The sequence below is a fragment of the Xiphophorus hellerii genome, chromosome 16 (assembly GCF_003331165.1).
Source record: "Xiphophorus hellerii strain 12219 chromosome 16, Xiphophorus_hellerii-4.1, whole genome shotgun sequence".
Lineage (NCBI taxonomy): Eukaryota > Metazoa > Chordata > Actinopteri > Cyprinodontiformes > Poeciliidae > Xiphophorus > Xiphophorus hellerii.
In genome coordinates, this window is record NC_045687.1 from 25222381 (window position 1) to 25243484 (window position 21104).

At 39.9% G+C, this 21104-nt stretch overlaps 1 protein-coding gene across 7 annotated transcripts in view; it reads right to left on the reverse strand.

Annotated features, from left to right (window-relative positions):
* Positions 1-21104, reverse strand: part of hoxb3a (homeobox B3a) — a 49766-nt gene that overhangs the window by 7582 nt on the left and 21080 nt on the right. Inside the window, exon 1 of one of the 7 annotated variants that reach the window (XM_032586982.1) lies at positions 18147-18348. The exons of 3 other annotated variants lie outside the window; for them this stretch is intronic. The gene's annotated coding sequence lies outside the window, so the exon portion shown is untranslated. Of the gene's footprint in view, positions 1-2117; positions 2543-12869; positions 13480-13832; positions 14019-18146; positions 18349-21104 lie in introns of those variants that run through there. 3 more of the 7 variants (XM_032586983.1, XM_032586981.1, XM_032586980.1) reach the window with 3 other exon arrangements.

Consider the following 21104-nt stretch of genomic DNA (forward strand, 5'->3'; position numbering starts at 1 on the left):
ATCGTCACTCGCCGCGTTTGTTTCTGCACAAGCGAACGTTGCAGCCCAACAACAAGCTAGACGTTTTTTTTTCGTCCATAGTTTTGTTTTTTATACCAGAGCAGGGGAATTGTGTAGAGTAAATAAAACCTTTATTATTCACAGATTATTTATTTTTTTAGGATTTTTATAATTGTATTTTATTTTCTTGTGTAGATACTGAAAATACGGAAAGGTACAAAATTTTAAAATTGCATACATGTTTATTCACGCCCGGAAATGTTTTCGTTTTTTTTTTTTTTCTTTTTTTGATAGATAGATAGATAGATAGATAGATAGATAGATAGATAGATAGATAGATAGATAGATAGATAGATAGATAGATAGATAGATAGATAGATAGATAGATAGATAGATAGATAGATAGATAGATAGATAGATAGTCTCAAATAACGTTTGAGGTGAAACAACAGCAAGATAAACTCTCTGCTCTCATGGATGAAAAGGCCGCAATATACAGAAGTTGCTCGTCAAGCTGTACAGAGCAGCTGGTATTCATTACTTCCCATGAGATGAAACGTCTTCAGGGGAAACGTTAAAGCAGAGGCACCATCTCAGTCAGAGTATTTCCGTGATATTCCTTTTTTGTCTTTAAGATTTCATGTTTTTTTAAAATGATTTAATTGTATAATAATAATAATAATAATAATAATAATAATAATAATAATAATAATAATAATAATAATAACTATTATTACACGTCTGTACTGTAACATTATTACATATATATATATATATATATATATATATATATATAGATATAGATAGATATATATATAGATAGATATATCTATATACGTATATATATATATAATCTGTACTATTTATTTATCAAAGAAAAATTCAAACCCTGAGAATTGTCGATATGAATACGCATTTGACAAACTATCTCCTCATAATTCCACATCGTGCAAAATGTCTCAAAAGTCAAACCGGAGAAAGCCTGACTAAATCTAACATCGGTAAGTTTTTGTAAACCTATCAGCGGTCGTACCTAAAACAACTACTATAATTCATGTTTTAATATTTTCTTGAAATTAGGTTCATCTTTGTTTTCTTTCTTTTCCAGCCGTCCTCCAGTTCTCAGTACGTCACACATGTCAGCCATTTATCTTTCAAGCAGACAAGCTGGAATCCTAATTATTTACTCTGAGGAATAGTCCCTGGGAGAGAGAGGCAGAGAGAGGCCGTGGCAAACAGTGTGGGAGGAATATGTTATTAAATCATAACGGTGTTTCGCCATTAAACGCGACACGTAATGCCTCTGCCCTTGGCATGTAGGACTACAGCTTAATACAATCACTAACTTTGCCAGACGTCTCACTGAATAATCGACCTACAGGCTCCTGACAGCCTCCGAAACAACTACTGAAGAAAGAGAGGGAGGCAGAGAGAGGTGGAAGTCGGCCTTGGTGTCCAGTGTCTGTGTTTTATCCCGGGATATAAAATTACAAATGGCGCCTGCCACGAAGAGCCACGCAGGGTGGGAGACAGAAAGAGAATCCATTAACTTGGACAGTCCACGAAGCTTTTTCTTTACTCCATTAACAGAGACACAGAGGGACAGAGGGAGAACAGGAACACGAAGCAACTGGCCTCATAAGAGTCATTATTGTTCAGAATTTAGATATATCCCCAAAGCATTTATGAACGACTAAAATGATATTGTTGGTAAAAAATAGAATTAAACAACATAGGCCTATTTGCATGGAGATTATCACATTAACGCTGACGGACAAAGCATGAAGTGATAACAGAAAAATGGTCGGCATTGCTTTGCATAAATATATGGGTTAGCTCCAGAAAAAAAAAGGAGGAGAAGCAGAAGCAGGGAAAAGGCAGAAGAGAGGAGGACAGAGATGGACGACCGAGTGAAGAAGGGGATTGCTAGGTCCAGCAGCTAAAAGCATTGTGAACTCTTCTTGAACCAGCATTCAAGTCATACGGCCCATAAATCACTGAGCCAGCCACCCGCCGCTCACAAAGCCAACAGCCGGGAAAGATAGCCTGAATTCAACTGCTAGATTTTCAGTTTGGGTTCACTTTGTGTGTGACGGACTGCCAGTGATGTTTCTTACCTTCCTTAGCACCGGCAGTCCCGGTCCAGTCCGGAACGGACACAGCTGCGCCGCATCATACGTCCTCACAAAGATTCCATTTGATCAGTATCAATAAGAAATAATCGAATGAACTATATATCCGGCAGCTCTGCTGTCCTCATGCCTGTCTCCTCTCCCCAACCCGCGGCTTCTCCGGTGCGGGCTGCAAACTAGCGCAGCCTCTCGCCACAACAACACAGTCTCTCCTGGAGCAGCGGCAGCGGCACAACGCGTCCGGCGGATCGGGCAGCCCGAGCGGCTGACAGGTGGGAGCGCCAACGGGCTTCGAGTCGTCAACGGGCGGTGAAGAGGATTTATAAACGCTCGCAATTTGCAGGCTAGATTCGGGTTAGCTAGCCCAGGAGCTGGTCGAGCTTACCGGGAGCCTGCTGCTGCCTGCTCGCGCCCCCCGCCCCCTCCACCGCCACCCTCCGCCCCGGCACCAGCGCTGCCTTCACCGCTTCGAGCTGATAACAATGGCCTCAAATTTCTCTCTTCTTAGCCTCTGTACAAGCAGCCAGCCAGCGAACCAGTCAGTCAGTCAGTCAGTTAGCAATATAACCTCTGAGAAACAGATTGTTACCCCATGGCATTTTGGGTGTTTATCCTCGTTCTTTATATTTTGTTCCACTCGTTTATCTCTTTGATCTTGAAGTCTCTCCTTCTTTAAACGACCTTTTCTGGGTTTTACGGCTTCGGTCTCCGGTAGGCAGCCGGGATGTCTGGTGCACACGGCTAAGAGCATGAGCCAACACAGCCTTCAAACAGAGCTATTGCTCCTGGTTCTTCATGCATTCTGATGTTTTATTTTTGTGCTAACAAAACGCGCGAATAGGCACCAACAACACTCCAGACACAGAAACAAAATAAAAGCACTTGGACTCATGGGCGCAATGACTCCCTCATCAAACGTCATTCACAAATTATGCTAATGAGCTGCATGGAAGGAATCCACGCAGTTAGATGCTGGCTCCACAGCCACACTTCCTTGCTCGGAAGTTATGGTGTCAACTTTCTTGTTGACACCATAACTTCTGATGACGTTTTACAATTTACACACGTTACAGCAGACAGTTACACAGCTGTGACTCTGGCACACGACTCGGAAATGAATCGTTTTACTTTCCCGTAGCATCTTTTAACAGCTGGTTTAAAACGAACTTTTCCCTGCCGCCACTCAGTCATGTTTCAAACTGTTTCCTGTGGGTCACCAGGATTCCCCGAGAACAATAACATAAAAATAATATGATTTCATTCATTTTTATTACTGCAGTAGGCCCTATAGAACCCTACTGTCAGAATGTCTTAGATCGCTTGGTGAGTTTAGTTTCAGTGCGCAATGACCTGGAAATATGTGGCACATGATGGTCTACTTTGTAACTTTTTAGTGTTATGATGACGAGACACAAAGTTGTACTGAAAATAAAAATAGTCCTACCGTACCATAACTTATACATTAGCAATACAAGTAGAATGAGAAAAGGAAAGTTAACACAATAATTGTGAAAAGTAAAGAAAAAAATTCTAAATGTTCTAAAATCACCAAAACATTTATGAATCCTTGGTCATTTATAAATTCCTAAACCATTTTTCACGTCACAACATCCAATTTCTATTCAGATAATCTTCCTTCAAATTCGACTCAACAAACCATCAAACTGAAATTGTTCGTTCGAAGCATATGCGACAGATAGATGTATTTTAAATATCACCCTGAAATTGTGTTTTTAGAAGATAAAAACACAATTTCTGTATGGAGGTGAAGACGTTCAAACCGAACGAAAACAATAAAGTATTTTGCAATCTTTTTTTTCCCCTCCAGCCCAGCAGCAGCTCCATCCCTCTCCCTCAACTTGCCTCCTCTCTATTTGTATTATTCAGGACGCTACCGCTGTCGTTTATAGCTGCGTAAGATTTATGAGTTCCCTCGCACCCAGCAGAGTGTGTGCGTGTTTGCTTGTGTGTAAACTGCCCGACTTTAAAACAGATAGCAGCGGCTGCTGGCTGCTTAAATGAGAGGACGGGCTCGGTGTGGGTAGAAGGTAGGAGCCTGGAATGTGTCCGTTTGCAACTTTTCTTTTAAAGCAGCATTTCCATGGACTCAAGGACCTGCTCACAACGACTGGGGGAAGAAACGAGTTATTCATTTACCAAGTCCTTAATAAGCTCCTTTTTTGTTTCAGTGTCTGAGTGGTGTGGGAAGACTCCAACATATGGAGAAATTAGCGTATCGGATTACAAGTTGACTGCATTGACTTGTAAAATCACGTCAGTATTCGCAAACGATGGCCGTGATTATTATTTTTTTTGTTTTGTTTTGTTTTCTGTCGATGGCAGACATGTGTCAACGGGTTGTGTTTAGGACTGAGTCCTGGATCTTTGCTTCCAGAACTGCGAGTCAGTTCGTTGTGGAAATCCACATTTTTCATCCGACTGCATGGGATCCCATTGATGTGGGTCACAGGAAATGACACAAAGGAAATTACTCTGACTCTTCTGGACACGAACACTCATACTTTTATTGTGACTGTCGGTCTGTTTTTATGCAGCTCTGTGCAGAGTTTCTAAACAAACATTTTGACTTCTTCGCTTGTTCTATTTTCATTTGCTTTTGGAAAGAAAAAGAAAAGAACAAGCTGCGCGTGGAGAACAAGCGTTTTACGCATCGTTACAGTGTGTTCAGCATTTATGGTAGACATATTTATAACCGTCCGTCACATGAGGAGCTGATTGTTTCCTGCTGCCTGGACCCGCGGTTCTATTAGCTGGATCATGTTTGCACTATTACAATTCGTTCACATGCTATCAGCTGTGCCCCCAAGGTACCCCTTTTAATAATAATAATAATAATAATAATAATAATAATAATAATAATAATAATAATAATTTTTAAAACCCCATCTTTTTCGAAATAACTACGTTAATAATATTTGTGGTCACCCTCAGGTCAAAGAAAAAAATATATAAATAGTCGAAAACATCTGCACTCACCGGACGATTCCTTTATTTTGATATTTCAATCGAGAAAATCACTTCCAGAAAGCTTCGAGGAACAAAAGTTGAGGAGACGGAGGAGACAGAGGATGGAGCGGTAATAGAAGAGGGAAAGGGAAAAGATGAAGTTAAAAAGTCTGTAAAATCCGATCGTCAGCCCTGACCTCATGTAGTCGATCGAATGTTTGGAACAGAAACATCGCAGACAGGTAGGCTACTGACCTTTAAATTACTCCCGGAATAAAAGCAAAGCGCGGCAGAGGGGAGGATGAAGCTTGGCTGGGAGTTATATGAGCTGCTATTGATCCTGGTAATCATTTTACACATCCTATTATATTCAAGGCGCTTCCCTCTCGCTTTAAACCGGCCTAATAGAATATAGCTGAATTTCAAATCCCAAATACAAAAAACGAAAGTACAGCCAAGTTACCTTAATTTAGTTAGAAATGAAAAGAAAGAAAGAACGAAAGAGAAGAAATGTAATGAAAACCTTAAGATTCATGGTATAAAATATATATTTTGCCCTTTTTACTTAGAGCACAAGCTGCCTGGAAAAGCAACAGTACAAATATTAAGCAACTGTTTCTTCTCTGCAGCCCATAAATAACCGCAGCTTCAGTCAAAGACAACTACGACAGAACTTAGTGTTGTATTAGCTGTTGAAGGTAAGTCCTGTATGTTTCATAAGCACTCTAAACACACACACACACACGCACACACACCCACACACGTCCACACACACACACACAAAACAAATAAAAACATCCATAACCACATGGAAGAGCTCCATACAGCTCATGTTATTATTCATTTTTTTGTTTTTGTTTCTACTCCTGTCAACTTTTACCAAACACATAAATCAAAAGCAAAAAAATCCCCCAACCTCTGTACCAGTCTACTCCAGCAACACTACCAGCTCTGCCGTCTCTGCTGCATTCAAATAGTTTCCATGCAGGCACTCACACACAGCACTGGCTGAGGTCCATCCCCATCTCAGCACCAGCAGTCGGTGTTCCCCCTCCTCTCAGCCTTTCTGGAACTACTGAGCAAGAGTGAACTAGTCTAAAGTTGCCCAGTAACTGATGCAGGGACTGACAAGCTTAGCCAGCTAGCTTGCAGGCTGAGACAATGAGGCCTCCTCCAGGGCCCCCCAGAACTGCTGAGGAGTGAAAATTTGATCTCAAGAAGAAGCTCCTGGGGAGAGTGTGTTAGATTTTCAGATAGGCTGAAGCAACATGCAGTTCCCAGGTCAAAGGAGTTAAAGGTTTAACAGGGAGATTCTGCAGGTGCAGCACAAGGTTTGTTGATTAAATGAGAGCACAGCAGGATTAGACTGCAGTGAAATTTATGGGAAATCTCAAACTAAAATGAATTAGTTTTCTGTAGTAACTGTGAGAAACCCATATTTCACCATATTTAGCCTGTAACAATGTCAGTTTAGCTGCTGGCTTTACTGATCACTGGACCCTGCTGAAGTGACAGCTTAAATACTAAACCAGTGTTTATGCATTATGGCACAGCATCAAACTATTAAAAACAAAAAAAAAAAAAACATTTTCAATCATATTAGACTCTGCTGTTTTATCTTCTGTATCTTGTGTCAGTTTCATTAGAGAGGTGGACACGTTTTCCTCCCTTAAGCAAACTATATTCCAATTACTTCAGTCCAAATGTCTCATCAAAACAAACACATATAAAACTTATCCTCAAACAATGTTTCCATGGCAAAGGCTGAATTGTTTCACTATTTAAAAGTCTAATGCTAATTCTAAACTTTTCGTTTTTTAGAAAGTGAAAACTGTTTTGACTGATAAATAAATATTTCATAATCTGCAGACTCTGCCTGTTACTGAATCTGTATTTGAATTTGAATAGCTCTTATTTTCATTTTATTCAAATTAACTGTATCCAAATCTGAATTGTGTAGAAGTGGATATGAATTGGACCTCAGACGTGTGATGTGATATTTGTCCTGGATCGGTGCTTTAGATAAAATTGAATTGAACTGAAAATTGAACCTGTTCATAGTGAAAACATGCTTGGTGTGAACTGTTTTTATATACATAAAATAAAATGAACTAAACCTACAGTCAACGACTCACAGCATTAGTGTCATGTAGCAAACATGTTACTCAACATAGAAAGTTATCATTGCCATGCTGAAGTATTTATTTAGCCACCAGCTAATTGATAAATAGCACCTTGAGTAAATCTAATGAACACATGTATTTTCAGAAAGAAAAAAAAATCAGAATAAAAACAGTGCTTACAATTTTCTTCATTTTTGTTGTTATTGTTTATTCAGTAATAGAAAGGAAAATACTTCATATGTCTTGACTAACTGAGTTGATGTAGCAAAATAGAAAAGAAAGCTGAGGCAGCCCTGTTGACATCCTCTAGCCATTCGCTTCTGTTCAATTTTTGTACGTGACGTTTTGAAAATAAAATGTTGCCATTTTAAAGTAGACCTCCGTTCCTTGAAGATTTGTGATGAAATGCAAGTGCAAAGTATTTTACTGTTGTCTGTCCGTCCTCTTCATAATGCTCACTCTGTTCTTGTGAAGCTGTTGAAAGCATGTTTTATGGACACCAACAGTTGGCCCTTTTTTGCAAATAGCACAACATAACTCTCTGTGCTGAAGTCATGGGATAGTAGCAAATAGCTCTTAAATTTCCTCATAGTCTTCGTGTGGCACAAATCAGGTAATCATCCTGACTGTGAACACAGAGGGACTATAAAGCTAACACACAAACTGGGTTTTATAAGTTTCCCAGGACGAATCTATTTTATTTCTGACACCATATTAAAAGTTGTTTTTTCTGAAGCATTTGGAGAATTGACTCATCTGACTGTAAAACATGTGCTCTGCTATCTGCTGTCCATCTGAGATAAGTGCAGATTATTCAGCAGCTGTCCTGTTTCTGTGGCTTTCTTCATATAGTTTTCACTTGACAGTTCATCTTTAAAATGTATATTCTTCCACAATCATGCTGAATTCATATTTTGTCATCTTGTATTTTTGTTACTTTTCAGACTTTTTTGGGTCATAGCATTTATGCATATCAGAAAAGGTTTATGGAAATTGAATTTTTATCAGGTGTATCTGAATCTTCTTTCACTGACTTAAATTATAACCTTTTATTACCTTACAGTTCTGCTACTGTTCTACCATGACTTTATATTTACTAAATATTTTATCTTTAAACAGATATAACATAGATCTATCAAAGTTTGCAGTTCTCAGTTTAAAAAGCAGAATAGTGCAAAAAGCTAAGTACTTACATCTCATGGCCTTGACTCTTAGTTATATATATATATATATATATATATATAACTTTTAGTTTTCAGTTAATAGAGTGACCTTCAAATGAATCATTAAGCTCATACAGCCTAAGCAGACCAAATCTGTCATTCTTAAAACTGTCATTGAATTTGTTCTGTTGAGCAGCAGAGTACTATTATATTATAAAAGTGTAAACTATGTTAATCTAATAATAAGACAGTAAATACAGCATACATCATACAGTTCAGATATCTGTGGCCAGATGAAAACAAACATCAGAATGTCAGCACAGTTCTCTACTCTTTTTTTAAACCTCTGAGAAACAGAATTGTAGATGAAGTTAAACTTTATGTAGCTACGAATGAGGAGCCATTTCTTTAGCATCTGTTTCAAAGTTAAACAGTATTCAACAATAATAATTATTATTATATAGGGATTATCAGTCGACGTCACGCTGCGTCAGCAGCCACTCTACTGCGCATGTCGCCTTGAAAATGTAGGCAAGAATACATTATTCTAATTTCCTCTAAGCTGTTTACATTTAGGTTCATAAAATCATTTAGAGCTGGCAGACAGTAGACTGACTGTCTTCGCCGCCCAACTTCCGCAAAACAGCTTTGCGGCGTCCACAGCTATCAGAGGTTTTAAGTTCAATCCGCTGCATTTTTCATTTTTAAAGGCTTAGTTCATCACCTGCCTTGATGGATGCAGCTACATCTTCATTGTAGTTCAATTGTGACCAAACTAGCAATAAATTATTTTATTTATACTTTGTATACTAAATATGAATTCTGTCTCCATCTTTCCTTCTTTTTTTAAAATAAAACTTTACATTTTAGGGAAGCCCTTTTCTGCTGCCCTTGTTGTTCACCATGTATATGTTTGTCTGATTTACAAATAAATAATCCCTCTTGTAGAAGAGTTTTTCTGGAAAGTTTACAAACTCCCTGTGTCCAAGTGTGCATAATCTGATATTACAGCACAGTTTAATGAAGGTGGACCTGATCTTTGAAGCTATCACTCACCAGGAGACATAGTAAAAAACTTCTACATTTTACAAACACTTCAAACAGCATGATTTGTGTTGTTTAAAGTGGAATGAAGTCTGTTTGTTATGCAGCCTCATCATCATCAACACCACAGTCTCACCAAATGGGCAAGCTTCGACATGCTTAACACTGCAGTGTTTTCTGCCCCCCAACCAGCTTCAGGTGGATGACATTTCAACATCAGCTCTACTTTTCAATGGCAGGATGTGCCCTGCATTCAGATTCATCTACATTGACTCCTTCTTATGTTTTCAGCCTTTTTTAAACTTGTAGAACAAAAAAACAACCTAATTTTAGAAGTTAATAAAAAGGGGGGTGGGAGGGACGTTATGTATTTACATTATGCCAAAACGATTCATCTTCTGTTTTATTGTGGCCATCAGTTGTCACGGAACTACATTTATTGTGGGTAAAAATCTTACTTTTAAATATTTTTTAAGCTAAAGTTGTCTGCTGATTTTTTATTTTTTTACTACATTTAAACTTTTAAAATGTTTTGAAAAACTGCATTTATTTGGTGGTGAGAAATGTAATGAATATCTGTGATGGACTGCTGACCTGTCAGGGTGACCCAACCTCTTGCCTGGTAACCGCTGGAGATGGTCACCAGCAGGCCTCCCCACCCCACTAGGGATAAGCGTATTGGATAATGGATGGATGATGGATGGATGGATATGTTACACATGCCAATTATTTATTCACATTTAAAAAAACACCTATTCTGGGATTTTGTTTGTATTCTTCAGATGTTTTTGTTTTATTTCTTTGTCATACATCTGACAAAACCTTTTTCCTTTTCAAATTTTCTGTTTGTTCATAGTTTAAAAGCCACTCTGCTCTTTAAAGCCTCATTCTCCAAGAAGTATTTGAGCCATTTTGTTTCATTATCTTACATCTTATTTCTGATTATCCACCCATGTGGAACCCTTCTGTGTTCCTAGTTTCCTCTGGTCACTGAGAGCTTGGCCTTAGGTAAAAACAGTCCTGAACCAAAAACTCATGCCGTCAGCATGACAGAGAGTTAATCTTTATAAGAGATGCTAATCTTTAACCACAATCTCAAAGGAAGCCTGGACATCATCAGAGGGGGAAGGGGGTTTGTCCAGGGGTCAAATTGCACTTTTTGCTCCGGGGCCAAAAAAGTGCAAAGCCAAACAATTCTGTTAAACACAGAATCGGCAGCGATAAATGTGACTGCTTGCTTATGCATGTGTTTAGGGTTGGAGAGAAGAGTTCTTATTATTTTCCAATTTTCTAATATTACTGTAAAAAAAAAATATTAATAGAATATTTGAAAGGAGATTTTGCTAACTTTGGTCATCCAGTTAAATAGTCTAACCTTATAAGGGAAGAATGAAGTGACAGAGTGAGTTCGGCAGCCTAACTGTGTCTCCTGATCCTGTTAATAACAAAAGTCTCACTGTGTTGGACACATCTAGTTGTCTCTAAAGCTTTGACATCTTTCCAGCATAATAGTTATAAAACTTGATGAATTTAGCACATGAATGAATATGTGCTAAATGACCGTTTTGGACATGTGGCTTTTTAGAAGCATTAGGCTACTGGAAATACTGTTTTGCCTTAATGTATCATTTCACTTGCAGAACAGAGCTAAGTGACCTAAACCTGGATTTTCTTGGCTTGTTACTGAAGAGCTTGGATCCTGTCCGTTTCTCCTCTTTGAAGCTTCTGAAACATAATCAGGGTTCTTGTCCCAGAATCAAACCGGTCTGCTACTCAGTTTGTTACGGCAGAAGACAGAAGCTGTATGGATCCCAGGCAGACCTGTCAACCATCACACAGCGCAACAGCGTCAGGCGTCCTTGTCTCAATTTTACCCTGATTATGTTTTGCCCATAGTTTGTCAGTGATGTATGAAAAATCAATTAAATCACAAAATTCAAGGAGTTGCTGTGGCTTTTTTAAGCTTTTAAAATCTCTATGTGACAGCGAGCAGAACCCACCATGGTCAAGCAGGTTGGTAGATCAGACGTCCAAAAGCTACTTAAGATGATGGAAGCCATAATTCCATCATCTTACGTAACTATTCTTTGTTTTTGACCAGTTTGATCAGAAATAATTACAGAGTCACAGCTAGCTATAGTGGTAAAGGGCATATGTTTTATTTGCTTTAATTGTCTAGTCCTTCTGAAAGTCAAGTAAAACTTTAAAAGAAAGCGTAATCCTTCTCTTTAAATATTTTTCGCCCTCTTTGTAGAAAAGCATGTTCTGCAGATCATATTAGTTAAATAAATCAAATAGCCTAATAAATTCATGGTGATCAGTGATTGACTAATTGTTTTCCATACTGTTTAACATTTCAACATTTACAATTTCAGACAAAAATTCTCTTCTTTTTCAAATTGCTCTCCCTGTCATAAAACACATTTGCTTCAATTACAAACATCAGCCACTTGAGATACACTCAGAATATATTGACGATTGTAAAATTCAAAAGCATCATAATTGGTTTTCTATATGATATTTGTATTTGTAGAAGATGCACAATTACTGCTTGAGGGTATTTAACTTCAACCTACTTATTTCAATAAAACAAAAATTCAACATTGAAATTTCCAGCTTTCACAGAACATTATGAACTAATCATAACCTGGCAGTGAGTTGGTTGAACAATATGAACAACCCTGAGGATTGATGGGTCTTACCACAAGTACATCAAGGGGCAAGTTGTTACTCAATAACCTTAAAGTATTTTACAAAAATCTTATTTTACATGGGTTTATATTTATCTACTAGTATTTTAATATACAATTTGTTCATTCACTGGGAATTTAGTGGAGTTTTTTTCTTGAATTTGCTGTTTGTTGGGGCCAGGAAAGGACATGACAACATGTGAGCAAGAAAAGCAGGAAAGAATGAGTGGGGGAGGCTTGTTGAGTGAGCAATCCATTCACACCATCATAAATCACAACTGGCCAAACATGCATCTTCTTTCATTGCTTTGAGCCATCAGGTCCCTATCCTTTTCATCTCAGTCACTCTCTTTCACAAGCTCCCACACATACCACAGCACCTCCCTGTCCAAAGCTTTCTGCTGCAGGTAACCTCCTTTTAAAATGAGGAAGGAAGCAAAGGGAGCACTTTGCAGCGCCCTTTTTAGACTCCCTGCATGTTAGTCTTCTCATTCTGAAGCACATGTGCTCCCCCCCCCACACACACCCCTACATACGCGCGCGAACACCCCCCCCCCCCCCCCACCCCCCCCACACACACACACATTTTTCCGTCCTGGTCTACAAGCAAGTGCAGCCCATGAATATCTCGAAGAGGGAGAAACACTATTCACGTTTACACAACAGATAATCCATGATGTGACGGGCTATGGAGCGTGGGATGAGGACACAGGACGGGAACAGAGGAAGAAAAGACCCAGCAGATCTTACCTGCTTTATGTCTGTTTGTCTCCTACCGGATCTCCTGCTGATAGCTTACCCCTCTGGAAAACAGCCGCTTTGGACACCAGTGGACAACATCCACGATGAACAATCAATCTTTTTTTTTTTTTACTTGGACCTAGCATATATTTTTTTCCAAACCGCTGGTGCGTATTTACGCAAACTTTGCTTTTTGCTCGCTGCTTATCACAATCAGACAATTAGCAGTCAAACCTGATTTCCAGCCGTACCATCGTCCGTTACAGACACTAACGCACCTCTCTCTCTCTCAAGTCTCAAGAAGTTATTTTTTGCCTGAAGTGTTTGGGAGGAGACATTAATTCGCAAGGCTTCCGATAAATTTGCACCATCGGAGCCTACCAGCGGCACACAAGCTCATGAGAACTGTTCGATATGTGGCTCTTGTACTTCCTTACCTAAGAAAAAAAAGAAAGAAAGAAAAATACAGACACATGGCGCGCGGTCTCTCCCCACCCCCACTTATCAGTCTGCTGCAGAATGCTCCACACATTCGGCTCGGTGCCTGACCAGAACAGCGACCAGTGATGAACCCTTTCATTTTCTTTAGTCCTTTTCTTTGATTACAGTATTGTCGGTCCAACGGCAAAGGTTCGGGGTGCAGAGCGACCCTAGAAGGACCCACACTAAATGACAGCGAGTGATATTGTAGCGTGACGCAAGAGGAGCCTCCGGTGATCAGTGATCAGTCTGTATTGTTTCCCAGATGAGTGACGCACAATCGCGCTATCCTTTCTGGTGCTGTTCCCCTGTCTTCTGTCCAGCTATCTGAAGAATCCACAAAACATGTTTGTTGCTCCCCTGCTAACGCAAATTACTGCCATCGATCCGATTTATGAACCGAGACACTGTGGATTCCTCAGTATGATGCGTCACTGTTTCCATCGCGAGTATTTGAAGATTTTTATTTTTCCCGTCATGTTGGATTGTTACCTCTTCGTTTTTCCCGTTGTGTGATTCGCTACTGGAGGCTCGGCTGCGTGAAGTGATCCTGACCCGAGCGGATGACTCCCAGAGCACGCGAGAGAGAAGGAAGATTCCGGATTGGTGGTGGAGGTTCTCCTCCTAGTCAGGACGGTTCACGGCAAGGCGCGCGCGCGTCCACCTGCACAAAGACCCCCGGAAAAGCTATATGGCTGCAAAGTGAGGGCGATCAGAGGAAAAGACGGTTAAGACAAGACCCCAGACGGAAAACACCATTCTCCTTTTAAGGCAGAAGTTTGTTTGAATGGGTTCAGGTTTTGTACTTCCTGTGAACATGTCTTCCAGGCGGATTGGGAGCCGAAAATTTACAGTTAAAAACGCAAATTGTATTAAATGTGTAAAAAGAGCTTTAGTTTAAATTTCATTACAATTTTCTTTTTTTACTTTTTAATTTTGTTTAAATAAAAGGTTATCTCTACGTGGGTTTGCTTTGCGCCGACGGTGTCAAGCTGCTGATAATGACAAATATTTGTAGATCAACTGAATCTTTACGACGTGCACTTGGCTTTGAATTCCCAATGACTCCCTTTGCTTGTGTTAATATCTGCCCACGCGTACTGGCAGGCCTTCTGCCATGCAGTCTGACACGCGCGCACAGCGACACACACTTACACAGAAAATCTAGAGAGGATGGCAGAAGTAGGAGAAAGCGAAAGGACAAAAGCGCTTGTGTGAAAGGAAGCGAATTCGTCCATTTCAGTTGGATGAAGTTTGGTAAAAGAAAGAAAGAAGAACAGAGAATTCAGTCCTGCATGCTCCCCTCCTCTTGGAAACATTTCCGGCTCAAATGGTTCCAGTTCGAGCTTCCCAGGCTTTCTCAGACTGGGACCGATAAAAGGGGCTTTCTGTACGGCTCTTCATTCAGCCCCGACGCTCCGGTTTTACGAGCTTTGAGTCAGTGCCGTCGCAAAGAAGATTATAAATTACCAGAGAAGCTTCACATTGATTTATTTCGGACGGGAGAGTCTTTTCCGCGCGAAGGAGAATTAGGGGAGGTAGCCGACTGGCGCGTGGAGCAAAGGACTTTATATCGGCAAAATCGTAAGATGTGATATAATAATAATAATAATAATAATAATAATAATAATAATAATAATAATAATAATAATAATAATAATAATAATAAAGGCATGCTGGACCATGATAGCTTGTGCTCCATCTTAAATATCCGTTTTTTGAAATTCAGAGGGTTGCAGATTTAGACCCGAAGTGCATTGTGATTTTATGTTTTAAGACTTTCAATAATTTCTATTAATTTAATTATTTTATATTGTTGTTGTTGATTTTACTACTCAGTTAAACTAGTTTTGTCTGCAGCAGAAGGCTTGGCAGACATTTAACACCGTTCCGATTACTTTTATGGGACTTTTGTGATTTAGATTCATTTTGTTACGCTACAGTTTAAACGCTCTACTTCATCTGACTGTGTTTTTGTTGTTTTGCGAATGAAATATTTTCTATTTTATAGGTATTTTTTTGAGTTGGCCATAATATGCAGACAGGCGCAGTCGGAAACCTTAACGTCCCACATTACTGTCAAACAATTTTTGCATAAACCCTTCGACTCGTTTAATTGTCCGAAGCAAACCTGCTTTGTTCGTCGGCAGTTATTCCAAAAACTTGACATTTGCTCTATTCTTTTGTGTAAATATTGGTTATTTACCTGGACATAATTTAAATTTTCCAAATACTTAAACGGCATCCTATGTTTAGCAAATAAACACTTTATCTGATTTAAGATAAGTTACAACGTTCATGTTTATATCAAGTATTTTCCGCCTGCTGCAAAGAAGCAGAGAAACCACCAATATGTGATATAATATGTGCAGACAGAAGGTGTGGAACAGAACAGCGCCACAGCGCATTAGAAGCACACGACTCTCCGCAAGTTGCCTGAGGAGAATTTGGACCCTGGATATTTTCTCAGAGTAATTTCTCACAGAGTGTAACATGAATACAGCGAGGCCTCTCACAACCTGCTCTCACCGATCAGCCTCTGCTGCAGAAACACAGTACCTGCAGCCCAGCGGCTTGCAATTATTCGAGGTTTTTACACCAACTCCTTGACAAACAACTACCATGTAACAATATACTATTTAGAAACTGACAGGCAATGAGGCAAGAAAACAAAGACAAAAAAAACAAAAGCCAATTGTCTTCGCTGCTCATTTACGTGCTGCAGTTTTATGAATCAATGCTCCGTTTCCACAATCCTATCCTCAAAACCAGTCCAGAAGAGCAGATATCAAAATCCACAACAAAGTTCGACTTCTCTTTTTGTTTCGCACTTTCAGTGTTTGATAGCGATTGGTCAATATTATTTTTGAGAAGATGTGTTTCTTCTAGCAAGCATAAATATTACAACAGTCATTTCACAGGGAGGGGTAAAAAAAGATTTTAATGGAATGTTATGGACCACAGTGTGGGGAATACTGCCGTAGAGTAATATGTAGGATTAAAACACCAGCGCCACCTAGTCCTACTCCGTCCACAGAAATGAGCTAAAATATTGTTTCTGACACCACAGTGAAGAGCAAGAACACGAAGCTCTGCCCTCTTTTCTGCTGCTGTCATTATTATGGGATGGGTCCATCTAATACTTCACTTTACACTGATGCTGTGGGCGAGGAGACATACGGGGATGTCTGCCTCCCAAATATCACCATCCATCCATCCATCCATCCATCCATCCATCCATCCATCCATCCATCCATCCATCCATCCATCCATCACAAACATTAACAGTTACAGTACTACTACTACTACTACTATTACTACTACTACTACTACTACTACTACTACTACTACTACTACTAATAATAATAATAATAATAATAAATAAATAAATATTCTAACCTTTCTGCCTGTGAATTTTTTTTTTCCACCATAAACCCATGTGACCTGCTGTTCAGCATCATGTGCTATTCTCTTCGCACCAGCTGTTTTTAAACCCAAACATTACACACCACGGTGCGTTATGGTGAGTAAATTATGTTTACTTCCGCCCCCACCTCACTCTGCTGGCAGGCTAAAAATGGAACCTCACACATGTCTTCAATTTCAAAGCAAAGGGGGGAAAAAAGTTCTGATTAAAGGATGAATCAGAGATACTGGACGCTGAAACGAATAATGACGACAAGCTCCACTGCAGCAAACATCCTAGGAAAAATGCATGGTGAGAAAAAAGAGGAATGAAACTATAGTAGTAGTTAGTTGGGATGGCACAAATACGAAGCAAACGCAATTTAATGAAATGAAATCACCAGTGCGTAGAAATTAAGCAAAATGTCTGAAAAATCAAAATCGCGGTAATTGTTCCGGAAAAGGCCAAAAAGCTGACATTTCATCTGAAGTTCAGGGGCCTTCCTGCGCTCGTGAAGCTGTGACGCAAAGCGCTATTATCGGTAAAGTCATCCTGGTCCAGCTTGATAGGTTTCATCAGTCTGAGCTAAATACAGAGTTTTTCTTTTGCCAACTGATCCTTTGCGTGAGGTGCGCTAAATTTCAACAAATCTTACTTTAATAGGTCACCACAGTAATTCACGAACAAGAGCTGAATAAGTAAGCCGGAGCAAGGCGGAAATAGGAAAGACCGCGAGTATTAATCAGGAGTAAGAAAAAAAGAAGAAAAAAAACTGTGTGAATAATAGCGGGGGGTGAAGGGGAATGTCAGTAACACAGGAGAAACTGTGGTGGAACAGAGGGAAGGTAAAAGAGGTGTCGGTGGAAGCAGCGGCACTTCATCCTGTCTTCTTCCGCCTCCGTCTGCTGTATCATCGGTCCATCGGCCGTCATTTTCCCTCACCTTCTTCCCTCAGCATTGAGACACATGATTTATCGAGGCTGGTGCCATAAACAACAGAACTCCTTCACAAAATCACAATGGCAGCCGCGGCCGCACGCTGACACCCTGCCTCACTATAAATCAGGAGAAGTAGCTGGCTGGGAGGAAAAAATGAGAGAGAGGAGAGAGAGAGGGAGTGGACAAACTGAAGCGGATAAAGAGATGTAGAGGCAAACAGGAGTTGATGGGAGAAAGATGGAGAAGAACATTCAAGTGCTTCTGAAGATAGAAACAGCCATCGGCTAACATCGCAGTGCTCCCACTTCCCTCCCTCATTGTACGCTGCACGGCTGTATCTCTCCAACCTATAAACAATGGCTGATGATGATGGGTGGGGGGGCGTGATGTGTAAACAACACGACAGCCACATGCACCATGAGAAAACACGGCGAAAGATGAGGATTTGGGGGCATATTTACCACGGTGTTACAACAGCCTGTGATTCACTGAGTGGGAAGCGGGCGAAGGCGGCGCGGCGTAAAGGAGGAAGAAGTGGGCTTTCCCCCCATGCAGTCCCCTTCCTTCCGCAATACTCACGGCGTCCACAGCGACCCGCAAGACACACACCCGTCCAAATTAGTTTTATTGCAGCCTCCTTCTCTCTTTTCTCCTGTTCTCTCTCTCTCTTTCTCTCTCTCTTACTCTGTTGGCGTTTCCCGGTGTCTTCTCTTCTCCCGTCTCTCTCTCTCTCTCTCTCCCTCTCTCTCTCTCTTCTTCCCTTTCTCTCCACTCTCTGCTGATACCAGGGTCTTGTATTTTTTAAAGGACAGTTGACTTTTTCCACGTCAGACACACACGCACACTTGGAGCAGAGCGACGTTCTGTCCGTTATATTCCTGACGAATCCATATCGGTTCTGCAACCCCTGCATTAATTATTTAATGAAGCACGTGACGTCTTGGCCGTGGCGGGGGTCTGGGTGGGGGTGCTTGTTGGAGGGGGGCAACCATGAGTCTCTCAGGTTCTGGGACCCACGCGGGCCCGTTTAGCTTGGAACAAAAATGAGCAGAAAACAAAAGCAGGGCGCTGATCTGACTTTTTGGTTCCTTATTTTAGGAGTCAGTTCAGTACAGAGTGAGGTAAAGCAGGACCGGGCCCATGCACGCAGCGAGTGACAAGAAATGAAAAAGGAAATTCTCAATGCTGTGTTCGTTTGTAGAGTGCAAAGAAGAGTGCAGGCATCACAATCTTCACTGTCATCTTTTTCAGCTCGTCGTCTCGCAGCCCAGCAGGAGAGTCCAGAGCTCGTCCCGTCAGATCCCACATTCACAACAACAAGCTGCTGGGCTTCTCAGCAGGAGATTGGTACTTTTTTTTCTGAAAACAAATATTTTTTTTTTACTGCTAAAATGTTCAAGAAAACGAAAAATCTTTCAGAACATAAAATCAAACAAATCAAATCAAAGTGTATGATAACTTCAGCCATCAGGACCTGACAAGAGCTGCGGGAAGAAAATAACCGTCTAAATTTCCAAAACAAAAATAACATTGCCTTTAATTATTATTAGGAAATTCGGCATGTTCATAATTTGATGTAATAGGTTGAAATAAATCACACTTCTTTGTCTGAAAGAAAATATCCCACAAGATCGAGTTTCCATTAACTAGAATAATTCCTACTAGAGGTGAATGTTTTGGGCGAGAACAGAAGACATTTGGTCGGACAGGTTTAAAACGCAGCAGTTCAGCCGAGGAGAAAGTGAAACAAAGACATATTGTCAGATTAACACAGAGAGAGGGACACCGAGGAGGCAGGGGGACCCAGAGGCCGTGCGGGGCGCCAACAATAGAACCTTAGATTCCTTCTGGCGCTGAAGCCACCGGGAGCGGAACAATAGAGCGCAAAGAAAAAATGTCGGCACTGAGAGGTTCAACATGTGAGCCGATGCTGGTTGTAGAGGAACAAACCGTTCAAGGTCAAAGCAAAGGAAAATTATAAGAAGTGAAAAACTAACAGCGTCATACGATGCTGCTTCGGTCATCCTAAGTTAGCTCTGAGTTTAGTGAGCCAAATATGAGCCGCATGAACAATGAAGGCTAACACTGATGAAGAAACAAAATATATTATTTTAGATTTAGTCTTCTGTCTTGTCTAAATATTTTAAAGAAAATTGTGGAAAATGAAAAAGAATGAAAACAGAAAGAGTGATTCTAGACTAACAGGCTCATATGATTTTTAGAGTTATATTATATTTTATATAAAGAGCCGCTATGATGTCATTTTAATGGTGGACATAAATGATCACAATCACATTGGTAAACTATCTATCTATCTATCTATCTATCTATCTATCTATCTATCTATCTATCTATCTATCTATCTATCTATCTATCTATCTATCTATCTATCTATCTATCTATCTATCTATCTATCTATCTATCTATCTATCTATCTATCTATCTATCTATCTATCTATCTATCTATCTATCATTATTAGATTTTATACATTGCGTACGACTGACATTTCCTAACGATTATACTGCCTTTCTTTCTTTCTTTCTTTCTTTCTTTCTTTCTTTCTTTCTTTCTTTCTTTCTTTCTTTCTTTCTTTCTTTCTTTCTTTCTTTCTTTCTTTCTTTCTTTCTTTCTTTCTTTCTTTCTTATTTCTTTCGGGGTTTATTATCGAGATAAATTGCTATGTAACATAGATTCTTTTTAAATTTATCCCAGGAGGAAAAACGGGAGAAGCGGTTGAATCTCATCAGGTCGGTAGTTTAACCGCTTTTAGGTCCGTGTTTTTCATGGTCCTGGTCTAAATGCTGATGTGCGGGTCAATAACTGAGGAGGAATTTTAAAATTTAGTGATTTTTAACTTTTTGAAACTTGACAGACAGCGTTCAGTATTTCACTGCAAATTTACATTTCCTGGATTACATGAAGGTCGTTTTTTTGTTGCCTTTAGTTAAGTCAGTGTTTCACATTGCTGATTAAAAAAGAGCTCTTAAATGGAATTTCTTTTGCAATATTTTTATTTTATGTTTTGAAGAATTTCTTAACAGCTGTAAATAAGGTACATCTTTATGAGGTACCCATGCTCAAACTTATTCATTATAATTAAAAAGTCATGGTGTGCTGCAAAACCTGAGTGAAGAGACGGTTTATCCTGTAACAGCAGGGCTAGAGGCCTAATGCTCCACTATTAGTCAGAAAGGCCTCAGAACAACAGAGAACAACTGAACTCACTTCCAACCGGTATGAGTTGGAAACTGTAGAGCCCGTCGTCAAATTACAATTCCACGTCCATCATCAGTATGAGTATTCTCGTGGATTGCGTGAAGAATATTATTACGAGAAAGTAATGAGGTGAAATGTAAATACTAACCCGCTAACGGGCCACGACAAAATCACAAAAATTACCTGAAAATGAGACCTAAGT